The 10,451-nt window shown below is 37.9% G+C and overlaps 1 long non-coding RNA gene across 1 annotated transcript; it reads left to right on the plus strand.

The window, feature by feature from the left end:
- The first annotated feature begins 203 nt into the window (after positions 1-203).
- LOC311068118 lies at positions 204-8,024 on the plus strand. Its single transcript, XR_014603336.1, has 4 exons — positions 204-280; positions 4,293-4,461; positions 5,034-5,161; positions 5,852-8,024. It is a non-coding gene; the product is annotated as an uncharacterized lncRNA (long non-coding RNA).
- The last annotated feature ends 2,427 nt before the right edge of the window (positions 8,025-10,451 follow it).

Below are 10,451 nucleotides of genomic sequence, written 5' to 3' on the forward strand. Positions count from 1 at the left end.
TCCGAACCAGATGAGACCTTCTCAAACCCCAGCTAAACAACTTACTTCCCGGAACCTAACTAGATGGAGGCAAACTTTTCCTCTCAGAACCAGACCAGCTGAAGGTAAAACTCATAAGCTTGTGATCAAAACAGCATACAGTATTTCTACATCCATCTACAACAGAAATACATCCTTTCAATAAGCTAATACTGCTTTAGGTCAAAGGCAGGCCCACATGGAACTTTGAAGATTTCCACAGGATTCGAAAGCACATCATGTTATACATCTCCAAAATAAGGTATTTTATTTCTGTTGGACATGTTTTATTTAATTTATTAAATTATTTAATTTTATTTGCTAAAAATATTTATATTAGCCTAATTGTTAAGTTTTCTTTACTTTTTTCATTACAATGCAAAAAAAAACAATTTTCTTACATGGTATTTTTATCTAGTTTTTTTACATTTAGTCGAGAGGCAAAATGACGCATGTGGTGAAATCAAGTTTTTAAGGTTGTTTATATGTCTATGTGGTGTTTTTAATATGCTTCTTATCATGTGCAAATTCAACAATCAACACCATTGCTGAGTATTTTCTCCTTTCTCTTTGAAATCGCCCTTGTTCTCTACATCACAAATATGCTGTAACCAATCCCGTCAATGTGCGGGCGGGCTTTAGCATATCATTAACTTTGCTGCGAAGCAGGGGATTCTCAAGAGAAGCTAGGTTATCCCGGATTATTTTTCTGTTGGTATGAAAAATTGGGTACATTTAACAATGTAGCGGGTGAATTATGTATGATGTACACTATATCATAATGTTATGATGAATTATATGCCTTTCTCCACTGACGTTTTAAGTTCAAAGCGTTTCTAAGCGATCCTGTTTTCCCTTTGAATTAAGCTTATTTTTCTGACTCCAGTGACAGATATTTTTGTTCTTGTTTTAAACATATTTCATGTATTTTCTATACATTTTTCAAAACAAGACTTTGTTTCAAATTGTTTCAAACAAGACTTTTCTTTCTGCCAACAAACAAATAAAACAATTGAAACAGTGGATAAAACAATAATAACAATTTCTTAAAAAAATGTAACTTAGGCAATTAATCAATTATGCAAATGATCAATTACTAAACAGAATTTTGCTGAAAAACAATGACAAAATGCAAAACATTACTGAATGTTTTGTAGTTTTCATAACATGCTAATGTTTTTAATAGATAAAATTATCTTGATGAAAAAACAGCAGATTTTGCAACAACGTTGCAAAAATACATCACAGAAAAAAGTGTGATTGTGAACATGTACAAGATCAAGGAATTTAAAATACTTATTGTCAAGTCATGTGTTGTGTACGGTGGCCGAGAGAGCTCAACGCGCTGCAACTGAAGAAAACACATGCAAATAGAAAAACACCTGCAAATTAAGAAAACATCTTCATCAGTTTCACAACACATGTGTGCTCCAAATACTCACAACACAACCAAATACAGAAACGCGCTGCAAAAGTTCACAACACAAACAAATACAGAAACGCGCTGCAAATAGAACAGAACACAAGTAAATGTTTCCGGGGAACCCAATAAGTGACGGACCCGGCTAGGACGTGCTTACAGCTGTCTACTTTTATTATTATTTAATTTTTTTGCAAAACATACAGAGATGACACGTTTATGACATACAACTTCGTATACAATATACAAAATGTATTTACAATATGTTCAATGTCATAAGAATACTAAAAAGAACAATGAGCTGAAGACTAAAATAAAGAAAGAAAGAAAAAAGAGAGAGAAAAAGAACATGAGGGAAAGACATTAATCTATACATCAGTTACATTGTACACATTTTGTCATGTTATGTTAAAATAAGTTTCATAAGAAATGTTAGAATTTATAGGTCCAAATATGAGACGGCAAGTTTTAAAGTTGAGACACTCACACACAGATATAACGCATATTTTAAAAACTGTGTTGTATAAAATGTATATTTATTTGCAACAGTTATGTTAACAGCAATAATACTATATTTCTGGTAAGAACAGCTATTCAGCTGATGGACACGAGCTGCGTTGTCATGGGAACATCCCAGGTGAAAATAATGAGGAAATTACGTTGTCTTTCGTTGCTCCCTTCATCAACATAATGACACACAAGTGCCCCGCTCCCTCCAAAGTGCCCAATTCAAGGGCTCTGCCGTTTTAAGAGAGTATGGGCATAGGTAAAGCTCACGAGCAATAAGCACGTCCCAGCCGTCCGTCCGTCACTTATTGGGTTCCCCGGAAACATTTCCGTTGTGTTCTGTCCTATTTGCAGCGCGTTTCTGTATTTGTTTGTGTTGTGAACTTTTGCAGCGCGTTTCTGTATTTGGTTGTGTTGTGAGTATTTGGAGCACACATGTGTTGTGAAACTGATGAAGATGTTTTCTTAATTTGCGGGTGTTTTTTCTATTTGCTTGTGTTTTCTTCAGTTGCAGCGCGTTGAGCTCTCGGCCACCGTAGTTGTGTGTAATTTGACAAATTTGACTGTTCTTTTAGATCCTAATAAAAGTATTGTGCTCTCAGCTTCATTTAACATGTTCAAATCCATTTAGCAGAACTTCCCATCCATCTGGGCCTGGTAGTTAAGTCGAAAGTTTACAATTCATGTTTTAGAGTTTTTGACCACTGGAAAAATTTGGGGAAAGACATTTTCACTCAGGCCTTTAAAAACAGGGGCAGAAGTCTATGTGGTGAGCGGCAACAGAAAAAGAGAAACTGGTGTTTGTTGGCTGCACTTAGCACTATACATCCTCCTGTCTGCATTGATTATGTGTGAAATGCTGGTAATAATAGCCCTGTCCTGCTCTAAGAGGAATATTACACAGAATCGTCAGTCTTTTTAAGGGCCGACATCAACTACAGAATTGGGGGCTGTAAAAATCTCTGTTAGATTTACACTGGGCCATAGGGAATAAGGAGTGTGTGTGTGTGTGTGTGTGTGTTCTTTTTAACTGTGTTTTTTCTACCTACACTATCAGTCTCCCTCCTCATATTTATCTTGCACTTTTTTTCTCTATCTTCACCATTTGGGCTTATCAAATACCTCTGAGCGTTCAGTCGTGTGTTATGACGTCGGACTCCTTCCTTCTAATCACACTCTCTTCTGTTCAGTCTTTCTCATTCTCTCCCTTGCTCCTGACCTTACTAATTACAGGGGCATTTTCATTGAAGAGAGCCACTGTCTGTTTAGGAGGCTAATGTGGTGTAGAACTCTTTGCTGGACAGGAAGGGTGGACAGAAAGACAGACACACACACACACACACACACACACACACACTATAAGCTGGTGAATAAAAGCTTTGACATTTCTCCTTGCCCTGAGCTCTGTGTTGTTTTGGGTGAGAAAGAGAACAGATGGAGGGGGTGATAAAGCAGCCTTAATGAAATTATGGTTGTTGCTGCTGTATATGGCTGTTTGGTGCCCTTTTACACCAATATTAGATCATTTTTGTAGCCTTAATGTAAGGGTTTTAAGCCTCATTGTTGACCAGTTTAGAAAGTCTGTACGCTTACATTTGTAATCAAGGAGGTCTATAATACCAGGAGAAAGCTATCCCATTAGCATTCCCATTCATCCCTATGGAACATGCTCAGCCAACACACGACCCGCCGGAAGTATGTGATCTTAAATCTGCCATGTTTGCATAATAGGCACTCACTTGTGTTATCAGGTCGTTTTGAGCTGTGCTTGATTTGACCTTCAGTTTTTAGTGACAAATACATGTGATTTTGAACATATTATTTAGACTGCCACATTAATACATGTATACAGTATAGTTTTATTTTAATTGATTAAAAAAAGTGTTTAAGTGTTTTAGTTCCAAAATTATAACTGGACACCACGACAATGTAGAATACTACTGAGAGATGCATTCTGTTTTACATATTTTAAGACTAGGGTTGTGTTTTGTGATTTGAGTTCTGGATTCAACATTTTTCTCTTTTGGTGTGCCCCTATTATGCTATTTTTTAGGTTTACATTTTTTTAATGAGGTCTCCTATAATCAGTTTACATGCATCCAAGATCAAAAAAAGGTCTCAGATTACGTATGTAACCCAGTTATCTGAGAGGTTAAATCAACGCCACGTCATGGCTTGATACTATTTAAACGCTCATGAAAATATAATATATGACATATGTTATATTTCAATATGACATATGAAATTAAGTGCTATTGTTCTGCAGTAACCCAGACTCAGTAACCCAGGTAAAAAAGTGAGTTTCTACTGTGGTTCCTACTTTAATTATCTTTGGCATTTTGTACAGACTGATCAAGATTTTGGACTTCTATTTGGTGATGCGACCTCTGCAAAGTTGTTGGAGAAGTGGTCTACCAACATAAAACCAAAGGTTATTGCACAGAGCCGTGGCCTCACACAGACTAGTGAGATCCAAGACCTCATCCAAAATGCTGAAGCCACTGAAGTTGAAGAAGGTAACTATATTGTGCTATAACTTAAATTATCTAATAGGAAGTTATGCATTTATGACAAGCATATCTTTATTCAGATCTATAGAGTTTAAAGTGTGGTCACAACTTTACCCATTAGACATGCTTGATTCATATGCAACACAGACTTGCAATGTGTAAACTGTCAGAATGAAAATCACCTGTTTCTCTAACATTTCTACCCTGATCTTTTCTCAAAGGCCTAGTACAGGAGTTGCAGATTTACAGTTTGAAATTGATTTCATTTGGGTCTCTGAATAACAAAAGTATGGTTGATATGTAGTAGTTAAAGTTTAACTGACCTCATTTCAATATCTGTAGAGGTTTCATCCACACATCTGTAGTCATCAAGACTTGCCCATGAATGTGCTGTTAATACTGATTCTGTGTGCAGTATAAACTAAAGTACTAGAGTGGTTAATGCATTTATACCGGCACATCATCCAAGTGAAGTTAAGTCTAAGTTAAACTAGTTCAACTGAGTAGGAAGGTATGTTCAACCCCTTCTACCTAAAAACTTAAAACAAATGTGTTTATTTTGTTTTCCTTGTCTCCAGGTTGGGACAGCGACATGTCTTCCATTCTGATGCTGGTTCACCTTTTGCCACCCTCAAGTCAAGGCCGCAAAAGACCGGGAAAGATCTCAGCGAGAAAAGCATGTGATTGTCTTGTGAAATTCATCAAGGTACTGATGAAGCAGATCAAATGACACTAGTTCATAATGTTGTGTTACTGTGTGACCTTGAACTTGCTTATTTCTCAGACAGGTTCTTATTTGGTCCTCCAAATTGTTGTTCTTGTGCTATTCTTTTCTACTTAGTACATACTTAGCAGGGTTCCAGACTGCGACCAAATTTATAAAATGCAGGAGTACATCATGAATCCATTTTCCAAACTGTGTTTAAGTGTGATAACGACATTAAAATATAAATACAACATTAAAAAGTCAACCATTGATAGTTTTGTGTGGATGTACAGTGAGTACAGAATGTTCACCGGAAATGCCCAAGCTGGCTTATCGAAAACCAGGAAGTAACCGTGCATATAGTCCATTACAAATTCAGGAAATTTAGGAATTAAGTCATATAAAAATGAAAAGATTGAGACAACTATTCATCAGCATGCATTGATTAATCTTATGTTGTAGCAACAAAAAAATAAGTGCGACCAAATCATGTGCTGGTGCGAGAAACTGAGAAAGTTGGTAGCACCAGTGCAACCAGTGGAAAAGTTAGTCTGGAGCCCTGCTTAGTAACAATCTGTTGGAAGTATGTATTAAAGAAACTTTGGTGGAAGACATCACTGTATATTTTATTCATGGTGTATATTGAGTTTTAAGTCACATTGGCACTAATGTGTTTTCATTCTTTCACAGACCGGTACCAGTATCCAAGGGCACTTGGATACCATTGGAGAGAGTCTCCAGCCGTATCTACTTCTTGTTGGGCCAAAGAGAAGTAGGGTCCAGTCTTGTTTTATTGTGATTGACCAACATGCTCTACCCTGTAAGGCCTCTAATTCACTGGCCTGTGTTGATGAGCTTTTCAAAGCTCACTTTGTCTTTGGCACCTCATACTGTTAGGAACTTACCAATGTGTATAGCTTTCTGCAAACCACTGTGACATAGATGTTGAAACCACCAAGGTGAATCCCAGAGTGGCTGAGTTAAGAGCTAGAATGCTCCAGTGAGCAGATGATTTGTTTCATATGTAAAAGGGGGCATGCTAGTGCCAATGCCCTTATAAGGCACTTTAAGTTAGTTCATTGCCTTTGTCCAGGCAAAAGTTTGAAGTTAAAATGTGCTCAAAGAGGTTGTTCACATGTTTACCATAGTTTTTCTGGATTACGAAAGCATCTCAGCAAGCGTTGTTCAATTGACCGTTCACGCCTCGAGTATGGTGAAAGCTCATCCAACGCCAACTCCATTTCACTAGGGGATGTAGGTGTTTTACCAAACCAAAATTCAACTTGTGAGTCTGTACTCCTAAAAACAAATATAGCAAACAGTTGTGCAACAGTGGTAGCTGAACTTAAAGTTGCTGGTGTCGCAGAGACAACTATTAACTATGTTGTTAGTGCTCTAGAAGAAGTGATTGGAGATGTTTATAGTCAAACTCAAGAATCTGTGAAAAACAGCCTATCTTTAGAGGAGCCCATAAAAAGTTTTGTTGAGTCTCAAATTGATCAGTGTTTTGAAAAAATGCAAAATCCTTTTGTGGCATTAAACACTGAGAGCAAGAGAATGCAGTACTTTTCGGATAAATGGGGAAAAATAGATCCTGTTGAATATGTTCTTGGAACAAGATTTGCTACACGGCGTAACAGAACAATTGGAACTTTTGCTCAAACCATTGTTAAGGATAAATTTGTATATATACCAATTCTTGAGACATTACAGTCGATTTATAAGCACCCTAACATTAAAGATATGATGATGAGGGATTCACAACAAATACCAAATGTTCTTTATGACATACAAGATGGAGAATTCTTTAAGAATCATGTGCTCTTCTCAAAACAAAGACATGCTGTTCAGATCCAGCTTTTTTTTGATGAATTTGAATGCTCAAACCCCCTTGGATCAAAAAAGGGAATACATAAATTAGGAACTATCTATTTTACCCTTAGAAATATTTCCCCTAAATACAATTCGAGTTTACTAAATATCCATTTAGTCGCTTTATTTCATGCACAAGATATCAAAACATACGGGTTTGATAAAATACTAGAGCCGCTTGTTCAGGATATCTCAACACTGGAAACCAAGGGAATTCAGATTCCTTTATTTGATCATACAGTTTATGGAACCATTGTCCAAGTTACTGGTGACAACCTTGGAGTCCATTCTTTATTTGGTTTTGTAGAATCTTTCAGTGCTAGGTACTGTTGCCGCTTTTGCCTACTAGAGAAAGAAGACTTTCAGACAGAGTTCAGTGAAGATAGTCCAAAGATGTCAGTGCGAACTAAAGAACTGCATGCTGAACACTGTCAGAGTATGCAGAGCAATCCCAGTCTACCTTATGTAATGGGAGTAAAAAAGTCTTGCCTTTTAAATTCGTTGCAATATTTCCACACCACTGCAAATTTTTCGGTTGATATCATGCATGATATTTTAGAGGGCGTTGGACAATATGAAATGAAATTACTCCTTCAGCACCTGATTGACAATTACACCACATCAGCAGAAGTACACAGAAGAATTCGGAGTTTCAACTATGGCTTCTTGGAACAAAACAACAAACCTCCTGGTGTAGCATTAAGAGAGGGTTCCAATGACTTGGGCTTAAATGCCACCCAGAGCTGGTGTTTACTGCGTCATCTACCCATTATGTTTGGAGATCTTGTCTGTCCTAATGATCAACACTGGTATTTGTTTATTTTATTGCTTCAGATAGTCAATATAGTGTTTTCTTCAGTTATATCCACTGGTATCACTATTTATTTGAAACACCTGATTGCAGAGCACCACAGTTTGTTTAAGCATTTGTTTCCTGATAAGAACTTGTTGCCAAAGCATCATTTTATGGTGCATTACCCCAGTTGTATGCAGAAAAAACCGCTTACATTTGGCAAACATTTGATCCAAATGACATGAAATTAGGTCCTGGGAAAATGACTCCCTTGAATGAAATGGAAGTTGGTGCTGAGATTGCTGAGAAACTTAATGTACCTATGTGGACTAAGGTTCTAAATGTGAAATGGGTCAAGCGCTGTGGAAATACTTATCGTTTAGGGTTAGCGGTTTGTGTTCAAGTTCAAAATGAAATGCCTGTATTTCATGTAATCCAGAATATTGTTATCAAAGATGAGCAGGTCCTTTTGATTACAACTGCACTAAAAACGTTTTGTTTAGCTGAACATATCCATGCTTACAAAGTTGCACATACCACAGAAGCACCTTCTGTTTTGGAGATAAGGGATATTTTGCACCACAAGTTGTTTGATATTCTTATGTCTTATGGTTTGGATTCTGATTTGTTTATTGTACCCTATTGTTTCATGTAATTCTTCATCTCTTCTCTTACATTATCACTATCACAATTTTTTATTATTTTTGTATTATTGTTTTCATTATTTATTTATTTTATGATCACAATTGAATTAAACAGGTGCTAGATTTCTTTATTATTATTTTAGTATTGTTTTCATTATTTTTTTTTTAGGATCACAAATGAATTAAGTGTAATTGTAAAATTGTTTAAACAGGTGCTTGGAAAAATAAAAATTGAGACATGAGTATACAGTTGTTGGTTTTATTTTCAGACTGAAAAGCAAGTTTTTCATTTAGATTTTCTAGACTTTTTGAGGGTAAAACACGAATGGTTATTCTTTATTCAGTTAGTTATTCTTTATAGTTTACTCATAATTGATGATAAACAACTCTGGAGGGGAAATAAAATGTGGCAGAGTAAATCTGAAGTTCCCCTGAACAGAGTTAAAAAGTAGCAGAGTCAATTTCTTGTAGCTCTGAAGTGAGTAAAATAGCATGAGAGTTGATTTAAAAAAACACTAAATAGAGTTAAATATCGTAGGAAAGAGTAAAATATTATCACTAAATTGAGTATAATTAACTCTGGAAAAACTGCTCTATCAAAAGAGTAACTTTTACTCTTTTCAGAGAGGGACCAAATGTTATCTGGCATAGAGTAAAATTTTCTTCAATTTGAGTCAATTTTACTCTGACAAATTTACTGTGTAGCGTGAGCAGGTGTCTGAAGCACGTTTACACACGCCAATCACGATTGGCCGAGACATTCCCCAAAGGCTTAAATGGAGCTCCTGCTAACACACCCAGGACCAATGCTAGGTCCCAGGATGGAACTTGCGACTGGCAGAAAGGCCTCAGTTGTCTGGCACCGCGCAAGACACCTGAGGATGTCTCCCAACAGAAACCCCTTCTAAAGGTATGTGGCTAGTTGAGATGGACTAGTTGAAGTAGACAGGTTCAACCCGTTGACAAACGTTCTTGAAGGAACTCCAGCACTAAACCAAACAGGCAGCTGACTGGATTCAATTGATGCTGCTCGTCCATGACACAAAGAGTCACCATTTTAGGGCATACAGCTTCCTAGTGGAAGGGCTGTAGAACTCAGAATTGTCTCAACAACCTCAGCTGAGAGACCAGAATCTATGAGCTTGGACCCCTCAGACGCCAGACCAAAAGTTTCCAGATCTCGGGCTTGAGGTGGTAGATCGTCCTTTGCACTTGAGACAGAAGATTTTTCTGAAAAGGAATCTCCCAGGGAATGCCATCCAGGAGAGATATCAGGTCCGAGAACCATTCTCAGACCGGTCAGAACAGACCCATTAGAAGAAGGTGGACTTGGTCCTGGCGAACCCTTACAAGAACTCTGGTAGCGGATCTATCAGAGGACAGGTGTACAGACACGGCTTTGGCCGCGTCTGTACCATGGCATCCGACCCCAGAGGATCTGGAGGTGTGAGGGCGAACCAGAGGGGGACATTAGGTCATCTTGTGGTGACTTGTGGATGGAATCGCCATTCCCCGGGCCTTTGTCCCTACCTTAACAGGATATCTGCCTCCCAGTTTGCATGCCCCTGAATGTAAAATGCTCTTAGCGACTCAAATTTCTATTCTGCCCAGAGCAGAATCGACTGTGCCTGCCTGAAAAGGCAATTTATGTGCCAGTCACAATTTATGTCCCAGTCAAGATGCCAGTCATTGGCACAATTTATGTGCCAGTCAAGATAAAGATTTTCAAAAAGCCCACTGGCTGGATGACCATTGAGAACTTCACACCCATCCTGTGAGGGAGGCGTCCATCATTAGAGTCTTGCAACAGCAAGGTGCCCCGAGAGCCTGGTCCTTGTTCATGGCCCATTGCTCCTTCCAAAGTCATAGAGCACACAGCACGCGGCGCGTTACCCTTACGACTGTGGAGGGATGGTTCAGAGGATGGAATCTCCTGCTCTTGAGCCAGAACTGGAATGGTCTCATGTGTGCCTAATGGAAT

Source organism: Abramis brama, assembly GCF_963993115.1.
Source record: "Abramis brama genome assembly, chromosome: 1".
NCBI classification, from domain to species: domain Eukaryota; kingdom Metazoa; phylum Chordata; class Actinopteri; order Cypriniformes; family Leuciscidae; genus Abramis; species Abramis brama.